General features: G+C 34.1%; 1 long non-coding RNA gene across 1 annotated transcript in view; it reads left to right on the forward strand.

Moving 5' to 3' along the window:
* The window catches only part of LOC126974751 (uncharacterized), a 173,108-nt gene that overhangs the window by 34,212 nt on the left and 121,517 nt on the right, over positions 1–17,379 (forward strand). Inside the window, exon 2 of the long non-coding RNA XR_007731572.1 lies at positions 10,120–10,221. This is a non-coding gene — a long non-coding RNA (uncharacterized LOC126974751). The remainder of the gene's footprint in view (positions 1–10,119; positions 10,222–17,379) is intronic.

Below are 17,379 nucleotides of genomic sequence, written 5' to 3' on the forward strand. Positions count from 1 at the left end.
ATCCTATAAGGGTTCCGTTTTTAATTTTCATTTATGGAATTCTAAGAACAGCAAAAGTGTCATTACTCAAAGAGAAGTCAGTAACTTAATTTCGCGTTCAACTGTACATGACAAATATCATTAGAACCGCGAAACCATGATATTTCATTAGCATTTTAAATTCGCTATGCGTTTTGCTGATGTAATATACCTTTGTCACGCGATTGTATTACCAGCTCCAGAAAAAGGTAATACGTAGCCTGGAACCTTTGTAGTATGTCATGCTCATGTCATCATAAGTATATTAGCAAAGTGTACCGTAGCTTGTTAAAATTCTGGACTAATAAAAGTGAACATCTTATGTCTTAAGTAAACTAAAACCCTGTTTTTTTATGAAAATAAGGGACGAGACGAGCAGAACGTTGAGTTGATGGAAATTGATACGCACTGCCTATTACAATGCAGTACCACTCAGGATTATTGAAAAACCCAAATAGTCTGAGCGGCATCACAATTGCGCTGGTCACCTTGAGACATAAGATGTTAAATCTCATTTGCCCAGTAATTTCACTAGCTACGGCGCCCTTCAGGCCGAAACACAATAATGTTTACACTTTACTGTTTCACGGCAGAAAAAGGCGCCGTTGTCGTACCCATAATCTAGCTGGCATCCTGTGCAAAGGAGCCTCCCACTGGTAAAAATGTTTCAATGCTTTTGACGGCAGACTGAATATACAGGGATTTATACTGCGCAAGTTAATAAGAAAATAGTGTTTTGGTATACGAATCATTTAACATACTTATGGAATTAATAGAGAACTTTTATTATAATGCTAGAAAAATATACTTCAATTAATGTATGTATAGGTATGTTCGTGTATATGTAGGTACGGTTTTTAATTCAATGTTAAAGACCCTCCATACATTTTAATTCGAAAGGAAACGCCGTGACCGAATGTCGTGTTGAAACTCATTAATCAGCTCCCGGGGCGGCGTAAACCGGAAACAACCAGTTTGTATTAATTTATTAAACAATAGGAGATTGGACAAATTGCTTAAATCTTTTATTTTTTGGTTGAACAAATAAATTTTCGTTAACATTATACAGTAACTTTTGAAAACTTTAAATTTTCTTCAATAGTAGGAGGCAATACAGAAAGGTGGTGATGACAAAAACTAATATAATATATATATTAATTTCATTTATTCTATTTGATATATATATAATATAATATCTATCAAATTGAATAAATGAAAACACACGCAAAATAATACAAGAAAATAATAATATACTATATATAAAAAAATTATATATTAATATACAATAAAGTGATGTATTTAATTAAAATAACGTGGGTAACACTGAAAATTTTTAGAACTGACCAGTTAGAAACGTTGCTAATGAAAACTTATTTTGATTTTCAATTTTAGATCTCTTTGGTGACCTAATGTTAGTTCATTTGTCATTTGTTTTTGTGAATTGGCGGCAAATCTAAAACTCTTGTTACACGTGAAAAAGACACTAACGCGAGAAAATTTTCGGTCAATGATTTATTATGACTTTCGTTGTGGGCTTACTCAACAACAAAGATATGAAAGGCTGCGATTATCATTTCTTAATGAAGCCCCATCTCGTGCCACTATTTACAATTAGTTAAAGTTTATTTATGGTCGTAGCAATCTCAACCATTATCCGCGTGAGGGACATCCTTTAACAGCGACTACTGAATATAGCATCAGTGCTGTGCGGCGCATGATAGAGGAAGATAAGAGAGTGACCTATCAGCAGATATGGGCAAGCCTACGCATTGGTATGAGTCAAGTTCAAAAAATATTACACGAACATTTAGGCGTCAGGAAGCTTTGTACCAGATGGATTCCCCATACTTTAACCGACGACAAGAAACACGTTCGCATGGACTGGTGTCGCCAAATGTGAGATAAGTTCAACGGCGTTGACTCAAATGCTGTATTTGACATCGTCATAAATAATGAAAGATGGATATATTGCTACGAACCCGAAACCAAAATACTATCAGCTCAGTGGGTGTTTCCTTTCGAGGATCGGCCAACTAAGGTAAAGAAAGGAAGAAGTCAAGGAAAAAAGATGATTGCCTGATTCTTTGGTCGGAAAGGTCATTTCATGACAGTTGTGCTAGAAAATGGAAGGAATGGAATATTTGGTCGACGCAACAATTAGTTACGGATTGAGTAGCTATGGACTAACTTTTACTACGAATAAAAAATAAAATCAAAACTTTGCAAATGAGAACATTAAAGCTCTTAGTGAACAGAAATATAAAAAACAAACCTAACGGGAACTATGAACGCTTGTTTAAAATATGTAATATTATTCCAATTGATAAAAACGTAAAATTATTAACGTTAATCGAACAATATCGAGATATAAATAAATTCGTAGTACAGAGAGTGCGTACCTACTCAACTCGGCTATCTAAAAAAAACAAGCTAGTGGTACCTAAAATATGTAAGTATTACGGTATGCGTAGCATGCAATGGGTAATATCTACATTAATAAATGAATTAACTACCCATATAGCGTCACAATTGTCGAATTGTAAAACAAAAAACCAGGCGAAAAGCTTATTGCGAAAGTTCTACTTAGCACAATGTCCATAATAAATAGACTTAAGAAATACTGGTAGGGACTATTAAATTGTCACACACAAAAACATGATTTGATTATTTTCTGCGCAGTTTGGCAGAATAATATGTATAAATCGCTTTGTAATGTTGTATCAGAAATAAATGATTAAAAAAAAATGTTACTGCAGACGGTATGTTGCTGTTTCCCTGTTGTCTTGGAAAAAATTCAACAGCAGCGCCCTCGAAGTAGGATCCTCCGTCACCACGACAATGCTTCAGCGCACTCCGAAAAACGGACTGTTGAATATTTGACTATGGCAGGTGTCGAGATAATGAGTCATCCGCCGTATATTCCTGACCTGGCGCCCTGCGATTTGTATTTATTCCCAAGAAGTAAAGATAAAATTCGAGGTATTCGCTTTACGAGCCCTGAAGATGCGGTGAAAGCGTACGAAAACGCCGTAGAAGAGACCCCTAAGGAAGAATGGGCCCACTGCTTTTCTCAGTGGTTCCATCGAATGCGACGATGTGTAGAGAGGAACGGAGATTACTTCGAAAATCAATAAAAGTATTGGCACCTTTCTACATTAAGCCGTTTTTCATTTTATAAACTTTTTCAGTGCTACCTAGGTACTGTGTAGCAGTCATTGTTATCAAAATGATCTGGACTGACCAGAGTGGGAATAACTCTCGTATTGACTATTCAGTTCAAACAAAATATTCTTACGGACTACATAGAAGCACAACTACAAGTTTGACAAATTTAAATGTCCAAACGAACCCATATCAAAGTATTCAGGATGAACCCTTCTCACAGCGATACAAATCAATTAAGTACACATAACAAAAGGTAAATAATGGTACGGTTTGTGACGTGCAGGCAGGAAATTGAAATGCGTAGCTTCAGTTAGAAATTCTAATGTTATATAAACACTTCAATATGGCATGTTGAGGAGAAGCATGGAAAAATTAATAATGTACTCTGACTGTATATATTCCAAGTCAAATTCAGAAATCCAAATTAAAATTACGCATGATCGAAACCGTTTTAAATTTGGGAGCATTTTTAAAATCCAATGTAGGTGTTGGGATAGATTCTTGATTCCAACTTACAATAGGGATTGATTTTGAAAGATTACAGTTACAAAAAATAGACAATTAACCGAAATAGATGTGGCGTGACTAGTTTAATTTAGTTATTTTCACAGTGTAATGTTCTATGATACTGACATGATAAGCACACGCAGTCTAAAGATGGAACCCACTTAAAGGTCCAAACTCAAACCCACATGCACACACGCACACACACACAGTTTCCAGATTTGTTTTAATTGTGCAATAATTGTATAATTTGGTTTTTAATCATTTTTGTTTATTTCTATATTGTTTATCAATTTATCTGCTAAAGAAGCTACGATATATTCCCAATAAAAGTGTCCTAAGATAACTTACCGGGAAGTCCACTAAAATGTCGGTCTTAGTGTGTCTTACATCTTTGTGCCGTTTGGTAACAAGACATTTGGCCCGTGGGGCCTAGAGGCGCGGAGAATGTACAAAGTACTATCTACGTGCCTCTATAGGGTAGCCCAAGTGCCGACAGCTATTTTGGTCAACGGATCAGCCTAGTTATCCAGAGCTGATAGAATGTGATTCACTGCAGCCCAAACTCTCTTGTAGTATTAGAAAAACTCAACATGTTCTAATGTTTATGTTCACACATGCAAAACATTAACACTAATTACTTTAATTTACGCACACTGACTCAATAACTAATCATTTCATATTTATTCAGATGGTGGACTTAGTATCCCGTAGCACAAATTAGGAGTTAAAAAATCCACGATCATAATGATACCACTCTTATTACAAGGTAATGCACCGTTTTCAAGAAAATAACAAAAGAAATCGTTACCTAAAATGGGTAAATGACGTAAATAAAACGGTACATGAGCGCTTTCATGGCGGAGGCTAGAAACTATCAATCGTTAATGAAAAACAGTAAAATGAAACGTAAAAAATAGTCTGGGACAGACTAGACGGCTTCATCCATAATATTTTTTAGACTAAAAGGCTAGATAGAACCCAGAGTTGTAAGGCCAGTAAAACACAAGAACTATTTTTCTTTTATTTCTTTTGTTTATTCCATTTTCCTATAATGTTTATTCCGTTTCTATCGTAGTTGCGTGAATGTTCCTGTGTTCTGTGTTTTATGTACGTGTTTTACCCGCTTAGAGGTTAGGTTATTGTGCTTTTTTCTCTGAAACGGTGTATTACCTTGTAATAAGAGTGGTAGCATTATAACCATGGACTAAAGCTCTATCAATTTCATTTAAAAAAAAAAAAAAATATTACAAATATTTTTTAAGTTTCAGTCCAGATTACTTCCAGTGAGACATGCATTCAAAAAATCTGACAGCTATGCTCTTTCAGTTTATGCTCTACGTTGAACATTGAAATCTACATAATATTATCGTAACCACGTAATGTCGTGAGCTCGTAGCATAGTCGGTTCTGGAGCTTTGTAGTCTTGTAGCCACGTAGTCGAATAATATTATTATATTTGTCAGCGAGGCAGCGTTTTATTGTCGGCCCGCCAGAAATCATAGCCGACAGATTGCGTTATTTAAAGTGCTATTATTGAAACTAAGTATGCTTTTGTTGGACAAGCCGACTAGACTCTTATTTCATATTGTTTCTTTAAAATTAACTAAAGTATGCAACGTGGTGAAGAATGCGACGGAGATCCTGAATGGGCTTCTAAATCATCGATAACGGCAGCTGTGTCCCAAGAAAACAACGTCTGGAAGAAAAGACGAAATCTACCAATCCCACTAAAACTAAGACTAGACTGATTTCCCTATTTTCCTGTATGGAGTAGAAACGTGGACAATCTTGAGCCGAGTTGTGTATTGGAGGCAAATGTTAAGAATACTGTGAATGGCGAAACGGACCAATACATCGATCCCAAACCAGCCCCGATTAAAAACTTGCCTCTCCATCGTATGAAGATAACAAATTCTTTCATATTTTGGCCACACAATGTACAGAGGCAGCGAACCGAAATACCGATGGCAAAAATTGAGGCAGATCATTTAATCTAGATACAACCCTAATGCTGATCCCAGAGAGAGAGAGAATGCTAACGATCGTTACGTAAGGTTCGTAGAAACTATACAATGTTTTTAGTTACGGAGCCGACACACAAACACTTCAAAAACTCTTACAATACAAACGCATATTAACATTCGTTAATTTCATTTAATTTTTTTTATATGTATAAGATCAAGTTGTGTTTACCTATAATTGGATCTAAATTACGATAGTGATTATTTAAATTATTTCTATGCTAAATTTTTGTATTTATGATGTAAATCTGTTGGTGAATCATTACATAAATAAATAAATTATATATTTTCGCTGTGGTTCACTGTGCCATCTACAGCACAGGTAGCGTTAAACGTTTAACGCAACCTTGTTGAATGTCGCATTAGAAGTTTCACCTCAATATATTGTATCGTGAAGGATAATATTGTTTAAAGGCTTTGAATAAATGAATTCCAGAGCAACGGATAACGTAATAATCATATTTACGTCATGAGTGTTCCCATCATATTCAGACGTACTTTCATTTATGTCAACAGTACTTGACGCGTATTCGATGATTTTAATAGTGCTTCAAGTCAAAACAAAACGTTTTCATAACAACGAAATTAAGTTGAAAATAAATCTTAAATTAAATTAAAAATTTATTTCGTACCTAAGTAGGCAATACGAAAGAGGTTTTTCGTTGAATTGAAAAAGTGTTTTTTCTAACAAGACTGGGTATTATTTACGCAATACATTATCATGTATCAAATGGAAAAATTGTGTGGATCGGGGCGTTTCCATTATTAAAATATGGTTGAGGGAGGCGATGGCTGGTCCGCTCATAGTGGTGTTCTGTCAGCGAGAACTTTGTTTCATGTTGTGAATTTAGAAATAATTATTTTTATAGTTATTATAATATATGTTTTAATAATGTTGATATAATGCTCCCATAGTATAAGTATGTTTAGGTACAGTGTGGGGATTGATGCATCTACTGTGCTCAATAATTCTTGTGTTCTTTTTTTTATTAATATACTTTTTTCAAATCACTTTTAAAATAATTTTATTCAAAACAGAATGTTAAATCACTTATTGAATTGAATTTCTCATTTTAGTTACAATATAATATTATGTAATATCGTACAATAAAATTTACAATTATTAATAGCCTGTGGGTGTTACCTCCTTTGGTATATAGGTTTTTATTCGAATTTTATTCAGGTTATCACGGGCCATTATTATATTATATTATCATTATTTTGCGTGGTGAGGTGGGTGGCTAATACTGCCAACCAAGCTCCTCAAGGTATTGTATCAAACCTCTGATGTCACCCATGACCTCGGGGAGAGTCCTCGGTGACCCCAGGTGTTTGGCCCGGAATGTAGCCACACTCGTACACTCCAGAATGACGTGTGCCATCCGCATTTCATCTGCCTCCATGCAGGCTCTGCACAGTGGACTGTCGGTGACACCTATATTAAACAGATGTTTGTTAAAAGGGCCATGACCCGTTACTATGTGAGTTATGTTTCGTAACCTAGGTCGTGGAAGTTTTACTAGCTCCATAATAATTTCTATAATGGTGAAGATGTAAATATTGATTTAAAAGAGTGGCCATGAGTTTTTTGCCACTAGTTCTCAATAAAACTAAACCTTTCCCGAAGAAGTGGTAATTGGTTCAACCTATTACTTTTGAAATTCATAAGTGTAATTTTTTTTCCTAACGAAACAAATCTGATATGATTTTGAACCTCTTGAAGATATCCGATTTGCTTGATAATCTACAACAACAGAAATTGCATATTTATATTAGAAACTAGTTGACCCGACAGACGTTGTTCTGTATATAATAAATAAAATAATGTTTTTTATGAATTTGTCAGTAATATATCATAACATCAAGAATTATATCGTAAAGTATGCTCCCTGCTGTCGTAATGATTTTGTTTTATAGCAGAACTGTCAAACCGTGCGTCAATAAATTCTCTCATAGAAAATATGTCCATACAAAACAAATATTGGTCGACGGGGGACACATCAAAGGAAAAACAAAATTGTTGTTTTTATTTAATTCCGAACACTTTCATATTTAATCACCTTTTATACCTTCCCTGGACTTCCACAAATAATTCAAGATCAATATTAGCCAAATCGGTCCAGCCGTTCTCGAGTTTTAGCGAGACTAACGAACAGCAATTCATTTTTATATATATATAGACGAGCACTTTCCTATTTATTTACCTTTTAAACCTCCCCTGGACTTCCACAAATTATTCAAGACCAAAATTAGCCAAATCGGTCCAGCCGTTCTCGAGTTTTAGCGAGACTAACGAACAGCAATTCATTTTTATATATATAGATTGTATATATAGATTGAACTAGTTGAGCAACACGAATACTTTGTGTGGTACTAGAGCGGCACTATACGGTCTTCTATCTTTGAGTCGGCATGACACTGCTGCCTCCAAAGGTAGTTTTAGTTATAATGCAACTAAGTGTTGGAACCATATACAAAGCCTCCGTATCAGTTAATTTCTTGTTAATGAAAGGGTATCTTTTGAAATGAACATCAAAGTCAGTAATATCCGGCCTTAGCTGCGTTCAACGAGACTAGGAGCATTTTATTTTTGATAAATTTTATTATTTGTTGTTACTATGTTTTTGTTCTAATTGTAATTACTTTTAATAATCTGTATGTTTTGTTTTTATTTTTAAGTTAAGTAGTAATTGTTTTTTTTTATGATTAATGAGTAAAGTCAATTTTATTCAGGCGAGGTGTCCCCCTTGACGTCATGTGTCACGCGGGGCCACAGAAGATCAGCGTTGCAACACATTTGTGTTGGAACACATTGCGAGTGGCACCTGATTTAAAAACACCACACGTTTTTATAGTTTTAAGTTATTTCATTTTTGTTATTTATGGGTGTGTTTAAATAAATGTTTTTCTTTATTTCAAATACCAATGATAATGCAATATTTTCAATTTGGCAAGGATACAATATCCCTACTAGAATCACTATACCGACAGAAATTGGAAAAACTTCGAGCTTTTTTAATATAAGTTAAGATTACACAAATAAAATTTGAAAAACAACAAAATTTTATGAACGATGCGGGACTCGAACCCACGACCTCCGGCGTTCCGTGCCGGTGCTCTAACCAACTGAGCTAACCGTTCGAGTGTCGTATCGTTATAAAATCTTGTATGCTTTGTTCAACTCTCAGGTTGTGGCTTCATCTACAAGTCTATCTATCTATTCGAGCCCCGTATCATTCATAAAATTTTGTTGTTTTTCAAATTTTATTTGTGTATTAATCCTAGAAGTGAGGGTTATAACTTTAAAAACATAACAAATTATAAGGTAAGATTTCTTCTTCGATGATATTATAAAAAATATAAATGCAAAATCTGTCTTAAAAATAAAAAAGAACAAATAATTTTTAAATTTGAAATGTATTTTTATACAAATATGGTGAAACTATAATTTATTACCACTATTGAACGCGTATTATTTAAAGTTCAAATTTATTAAGGCACACTTGTATTGTATTTTAAAAATAGATTATGAAATGCCTATTTTTAACTGACTTCGAAAAGGAGGAGGTTCTCTATTCGATTGGTATTTTTTTATGTATGTGCACCGATTACGCTGAGATTTACGATCCGATTTAAGAGATTATTCTTTAGTTAGTCCCATAAAAATATGACATAGCTTGGACCAGTAGGTTTCATTTTATGAACATTTTTTATGAATATTTTTGTTTACGTGAATGATGTTTTATAGTTTGATTTTATAGCTTTTTAGGAGTGTTGATAATATATTATTATTATTATAAACCCGTGTACCGAGAAAAGGATCTTAGGCTGCCTGTCATTCATAGCTAACAAAAGTTCTTCCCGATATTTCAGTGTCTCACAAGAACGTGAAATAGGGGATCTTTATTGTATAAGGCACATGGAACCTTTCATAGTAATTTTTAAGTATGGGTAGGCCATACTTAAAAAATTACTATTTCATATTATGACAATAAAAAGTAACGAAATCTTATAGTTTCCCTGATTAATGTCACTAAAAGAATAAAATAACTACCTTTAAAATAACCGACTTCAAAAACTGAAAGTAGGTATAAAATAACTTAATAATAAAGATTTAATTTAATACATCTCCATATGCAATCTTATACCTTTAATATTAATAAATTACTATTATTTGTTTGTGCTACCTATTGATAGGTTTGAAGTAGGTGCCAAGACAAATAGCATGTACCTACACTCGCCACGCGTGACTGAGCGGGATAGCTTCGTCTAGAACCAAACAACCCAAGCGGGCAGGCACCGACTTAAACCCTATCAATACACAGCAACACGGTAGAACATACAAATAATAGTATTTTAACCCCTATTATTATTTCACAATCATACAAAAATTGTTTTATTTTTACAGATGTGTCTTACCTGGTAACGTGTTGAGTGACAGTGATTGGTTAAAACAAGTGAGAGTGAAGAGGCCGACGTCACAGAAGACACGATACGATTGGCACAAAAGGTAAGGCATGATTATTCTATAGAGGTTTGTAGAGCATTTGCATCTATGTTTACATCATATGCTGATTTTCCCTAATTGGCTCATTTTTAAGATTTTTGTTTATGAAAATAAGGGACGAGACGAGCAGGACGTTCACCTGGTGGTAATGCCTATTACAATTCAGCGCCGCTCAAGATTATTGAAAAACCCAAAAATTCTGAGCGGCACTACAACTGCGCTCGTCGTTGAGACATAAGATGTTAAGTCTCCTTTGCCAAGTAATTTTACGAGCTACGGCGCCCTTCAGACCGAAACACAGTAATGCCTACACATTACTGCTTCACGGCAAAAAAAGGCGCCATACCGATACACCAAAACCATGAGTGCCGTACGGCACACTATTCCCACACCGTGTTCTGGACCCTTAGTTTGTTTTTTAGATGTTTATTTTGCATGGTCTTATAAATTAATAAATAAATATGTTTATTTCTTTAACAAAAAGTACTTAAAAACTAGGGGCAGGTGTCTCCCGTTAAGCTTATCGCCTGTGTTGGGAGTCACCGCTCTTTAACCTTTATTTATAACAAACAAAATTACACAAATGAAATGTGTACTTTAAAGCTATGTATGAAAGTTCTACCATTATACTGTACGTTACTACTATTTATAAAATAGACATGATCAGAGAAGGGGGAAAGAAGGGATATGTGTGTGTGTGGGTGTGTGTGTGTATGCGTGTGTGTGCGTGTATATATATAGCATATAGCATACACAACTAGCTATTCAGCAACTATTCCACCCAGTCATAGAATTTGGGTTCTAGCCAGTTAGATATAAGTTTTTTCATTCATATATTATGTTTTTTGAATAGATCTGTAATTCTTTATTTATTAATTTATATAATTTGGCAGAGGTTTTACTGAACTGTCTATCAGCAAAAGTTGAGATTGAGTTAGGAACTATTGCCACAATGTCTTTTCTTCTTTTTGCAGAATTTTAGGGTCATAAGCGAGGGATTTATGTTTATTAATATAAGCTATCCGTGGGAAATCTGCGTTTTTTAAAGTACATTGTTTTAATAAGATTACGTTGTGTTCGTTCAAGTTCAAGGAATTTTGTTTTAGTGGCCCCACCCCAGATCGTTATAAAGTACGTTAAAATATCTTATAGCTTGTTTCAATAGGATTCAGATCCATTCACTCAAATCAACCTAATTATAAGCAATCTATTGCTACACGTAAAATAATACTGTGCAAGCTGTTAACCTATGGAATTCTCTTCCCTCTGAAATCAGAAAGGCTCAAACTCTGCAATCTTTAAAAACAATGCTCCATAAATATTATTTATTACTGTGACAAATTCATAACTAGTTCTTTTCTTGGAATTATTTACTGTATGTGTGAATGTGAATGTTTAAATTATATGCATATCGAGAACACCGCCTTGTTATCTTTTCAACTAAAACTACTTCATTACAGGTTGCCTGGTAGAAATCGCTCTTAAGCGATAAGGCCGCCTATTGCTTTTTGTAGTCTCGATTTTTGTTATGTTTAATTATTTTGTGGTGTGCAATAATGATATATTTCATTTCATTTCATCAGAGTTTCTCGGAACGGAAAGGTTTATGACTACAAATTTCTGCATTGCATAACGTTTGAGAAACGTAATTACTATATTAATACGAGCCAATATTAATACAATCTTTGTGCTGCAGCAGAGGATTATTCGCGCTATTTATAACCTAGGTCCTGAAGGGACAAAAAAGCACATGACTGAATCAACGAAAGCAGCAGTAATGGTCACTCACAAAGATAGAACGATGCACTCTGTGTCTAAGATATCGATCGACATTGAGGGTGGATCGACATGTTGGTTGTCAAATGTCGAATATTATGGTTAGGTAGGTTCAGAAACTTAATTTGTGATAAAACTGAAGTTTTTTCAATATACATAAAAATAATCTGATAGATAGTTAACAACTGTAGTTAATCTACTAACTATAGTTAGCTAAAATTAAGTTTATGTTTTACCTCCTGAGAAAGAAAGAAAGATGTAAAGACTAATTATTTATTCATTTTAAGCTATTCTTTCAATTTGATTTCTGAACGACACATCAAAGGAAAAACAAAATTGTTCTTCTTATTTAATTCCGAGAATTTTCATATTAATTCACCTTCTAAACCTTCTATGGACTTCCACAAATAATTCAAGACTATAATTAGCCAAATCGGTCCAGCCGTTCTCGAGTTTTAGCGAGACTAACGAACAGAATTTCATTTTTATATATTCAAAATAAAAAGGAGCTAAAGCTGACAGTTTACGACTTGTTAATTAAAATCAGTTACAATTAGAATAGATTCACTTTCCTTTTTTCTATCGCACGCCTTGTTATTCTAAAAGCTTATATTGTAAGTCTGTGACACAATACAGTAATAGAACAGTAGTGTAACTCAGCGGTCTTTTTGAAATTTATACCTACGTCTGGGCGAAACGCTAGGGTTGGTACATACAAAGATTCAGGACGTGGATAGCACGGTGTAGCTAATTTAACTCGGACAGCAACCAATCTCACCAATCGTTTCAATTCAATCAAACCAATAGTTTTGTCTTCTCAAGTTTGCTTAGCGGCCGTGTAAATAATAATAATCTTTATTTGCGAAAACTGCCACCATTTTTTTACAAATACAATAGATATGAACAATTAATATTATATGAATAAAAGAAAAACTGACAATACAAATGTTAAAAAACAATAAAAAAAGAGATATTAATTCTATGAAAAACATGGAGGATTATTTTAACAACTTAGAATGATAACAAACGAGATAGCAGCGCAAGTCGCAAAAAGGAAAGTTCTCAGCAAACGTTAGGACTTAAATTCCTAACACTGATATTATAAACTTCCAAAGTTTTTTTTCCGTGTAAACTATCGGGGCAGTAATGTGTGAACAAAATCTAAAAGTATAGGGTATAGAAATTACAAGTAAAGCGAATATATAGTTTTTGGTATATATTTATTACGTCATTACTCTACACCGGTTCGTCAACGAGCTTTGACATGAGGAGAAGAACCAATAACAAACACATCCTTTAAATATTACAAAACTAGCTGACCTGGCAAACGTTTTTATGCCATATTAGTTATACATGTAAACCTTCCTTGAGCTTCAACAAATCTATTACAAAAGATTTCATTGAGATCGGACGAATAGTTTAGAAGTTATTAGGAAACATACAAACATACATTCTCTTTTATACATATAGATATACAGTATAATCTTTGTACAATATACATCGAACAAGTTAATACTAAAATAGCACTTACTAGCCTCATTTAATATTCACAAGGCGTGCTATTAGATTATTAATAGGTATTGGAAGGGTAATAATATCAGAACAGAAAATTATGAATAATAATAAGTACTTTACTCTGATGTGTCCGTTCGGTACAGCAGCTACAAGCCAAATGTGACTAAGCACCACTGCGCCGAACCAACCTAACCTTAGTAGACTTAGGTTGGCAATCCTAGCTGCTTGTTCCTGATTGGCTGTTCGACATCCAATCAGGAACAAGCTCCTATTAGCTGTATTGACTTAAAAATACAAATGAGCTACTTTTTAGTTTTAAAATATCAAAACATAATTCTTTTAACCCTGAATCACACACACCAGGCTTAATTAGATGTTTATTTAGTACTTTATGGAGATTAAATAATAACATAAAAGCTTAATAATTTATCATCTATTTGAATAGAACAATACTTTAACCTCGTACTAAAATACAGTTATTGTGTCTGTGATTGCGATCTATGGATTGTTCGTGCACCTAATACAACCTACAATTATATTCCATAAGCCATCATAGTATGTGCGGCGTTCATCACGCAATGTTATCGTAAAACAACACATCCACTTAGTTAATGAATATTACTTTATCTATCGCTATCACTGATATTGTACTCGTATTGATTTGGTATAGTCACATCGGTAACGTAAAGTAGGACTTTTAAAACTTATAGCCCTATTTGCGGTAAGTATCGAAAACCAACGTTAATATAACAGATGAACAAGACATAGCAAGATTTATGACCGATGAAAAATGAAGGATATCAATTAAAAATAACAATCTGTTAAGTCTGTATCTATTCCATCATTCACATATATTATATTTCCATTCATAGAAATGTTTAATACATTCATATCGACGAGACAACATAAAACGCTGTTACGAATGAAAAGTGGTTTGTCAAAACTAGATCAAAATCATTGGTTGACGACTGACAAAAAATAATAATTAAAACCGGAGCCAAAACGTACAATCTGCATTTCAAGGTTACAATGATAATCTTAGAATATGCTAGCTCTTATAGACGATCTAATAGCCCAATAATACGTGACCTGCAGGCCTACCATGAAATCTTATTGCGATTCAATTGACAACCTAAAATGAACTGCTATGCTATTTCGTAGTACGACGTGATTAGAGCTATCTAATTTAGGTTGACGTCAAATCAACTGATTAAATCGCAATGATGTCAATTGAATGTTAAAAATGATATCAATTGAATCGCAAACTGATTTAGTTCGTTCATTCATTCGTACCATGAGGCAATATTTCAACCTAAACTGGATAGCTTATGTGTCAATGTGAGCGATTTGTAAAAAGTTGCTACTTTCTTAGAGAAAAGTGAATCGTGTTGTTAATAACTTTTAAAAGTAGTGAAAACATACAAAAAAGGAAAATTTATTGATGAAAGATGAGATGAGAATACTTTATTGTACTTTTTTGTAAAACAAAGTACTGAAAATAAATGCCGAAAATGAATATACTAAAGACATGGCAGTAAGGGCCCGGGCTATAGCTTGTTCGCAAGAACGAATTAAAAAAAATGTACTCTGTGCTCCTGCCAAATCAAACATCAATGGAGGTGGGTTATAACTGGCATAACTCGTTAATTTACGAAAACACCTAAGCAAACATTTAATTTGTAATTCAAAGAACTATATTAATTTATATTACTATTATTTAATAAGTACAATAAAGCGCAATTACAAAATGTATTTTTAGTATTTTCTACGCTAATTAACCGCTAAAATCATAATATCATTTTAGCTTTCGAAACGCAACGCATATTGTTCGAGTGAGAGAGACAAACTTATGCAACGACTGTAGAGCGTCATCTTTTTCTCACACCGCGGACTACAGACAAATTTATTTCGTTCATTTTTCATAAGCGATCCAAACGCCATTCAGTAAAAGGCACTTCATGGTACGAATTTTAGTGATTCAGTTTAGTTACCTAAACTGAACTGCATCGGAATCGCATCGCTTATTAAACGTTGATGGTAGGCCCTCTGTTATATTTGTCAATGTGTACGTCATCTAGTGATTTAATAATCTAAATACTTAGGAGCTAATGCCAAGCGTCATTCAAAATCGGTTACACTTTCTTTTTCTTTCTTACTATATCTCCTTTAGATATTATGTTCATCTCCCTCGCACACTTTGTTTATCAATACGTTGGTATATTGTAAGTCATTCGTACCTTTTTATGACAATAAAGGTATCTGCCCACTTCACCGTATCATACCATGACCTTGCTAGGAGCGTATCAGGCAAATGAATATTATTTGTATTGAAAAGTATGACACTGTTCCCACTAGACCGTTCAATCACCGACCAACACCGTCGCGTGCCAATCCGTTCAGTGGGCGTAGTAGAGCGTATCGTGTTACTTTTCGTGCATAATACGCTCCTAGAACGTACATGGTATGATACGGTGTAGTGAGCAGAGACCTTAAGGGTTGAGACGAGCAGGAGGATCAGCTGATGGTAATTGATACGCCCTGCCATTACAATGCATTAGTAGTTCGTTCTTTATTTTTTTTATGACAATAAGGGACGAGGCGAGCAGTACGATCAGGTGATGGTGATTGATACGCCCTGCCATAACAATGCAGTGCCTGAGGATTCTTAAAAAACCCAAAAAATCTTAGCGGCACTACAATTGCTTTCGTCACCTTGAGATATAAGATGTTAAGTCTCGTTTGCCCAGTAATTTCACTAACACCGTAGAAATTCACTAATAATTCAATACTGCAACGCAATGAGTATATTATTGCTGTGAAACACAGAAGAAGGTCACACAGCCAACTTGAAGTTAATTATTAAGTTGACGAAAGCTGAATTGAATAGTTGATTGGTAGCTGGAGAGGCAAACTCCACAAGGCAAAGTTTGCCTTTATTAAGTAAAGCCATTCGTGAAAGTCTTCAGAAAGCGTGAGGCGACTCAATAAGTAATTCTTTATCGCCTTCGCTCAGAGGAACTGTGAGGAAGTACTGAGAAAGGAGTATTACAATAGAAGATTTTTATTACTCATTCAAAACAATACTTTTAATTTTAACTCTATTAGTAATTTTATGATAAAATTATTAATAATTATTTACAATGCTATGATCACGTAGTATACCTATAACAATAAAATTTTAACAAAAAAAAAACAACCGACTTCAAAAACTCTATTCCTAACAATAGATTTAATATGCACTAAAAAGTATAAAAATAATTGCGTATTTTTATACAATCTAATTAATTTATCTAATTCTAGTTACGATCATTGTTATTTTTGGTATCGGTGTCAGCCAATGTAGGTTTGTAACTACATACATAGGTGAGATGTGCTTGAGTCGCACGCGCGACGTGAGGGGGCGAGAGCGGGGCCGCGGCGGGAGGACTCCGAAGAATAGAATAATTAGACTAGAATTAGAATAATTAAATAGATTGTATAAAAATACGCAATTATTTTTATACTTTTTAGTGCATATTATATCTATTGTTTGGGAATAGGGTTTTTGAAGGCGGTTGTTATGTTGCAATTTTTTTTTAGATTTTTAGTGAATCTGACGTACACTAACTAATAATTTGTCTAAATTTGTGTAGATCTACCAAATTTTGCTATGCAGCAATGAACGTAAGCGCATTGAAATTTGACTACAATCTGTAAGTCGTTAAGGAGTTCCATTGATCATCAAATCTGACTACGACAATTACTTGACGATAGCGACGTTACGGTAGGCGACTCAAATATCCGGATAGCATAAAAAAGATTCGGCTGAGTATCGTTAACTTGCATCTAAGAATTGAAGAGCTCCGTTACTTTGTCATGAATTCCATAGTC

Source organism: Leptidea sinapis, chromosome 33 (assembly GCF_905404315.1).
Source record: "Leptidea sinapis chromosome 33, ilLepSina1.1, whole genome shotgun sequence".
In the NCBI taxonomy this organism is placed as follows: Eukaryota; Metazoa; Arthropoda; class Insecta; order Lepidoptera; family Pieridae; genus Leptidea; species Leptidea sinapis.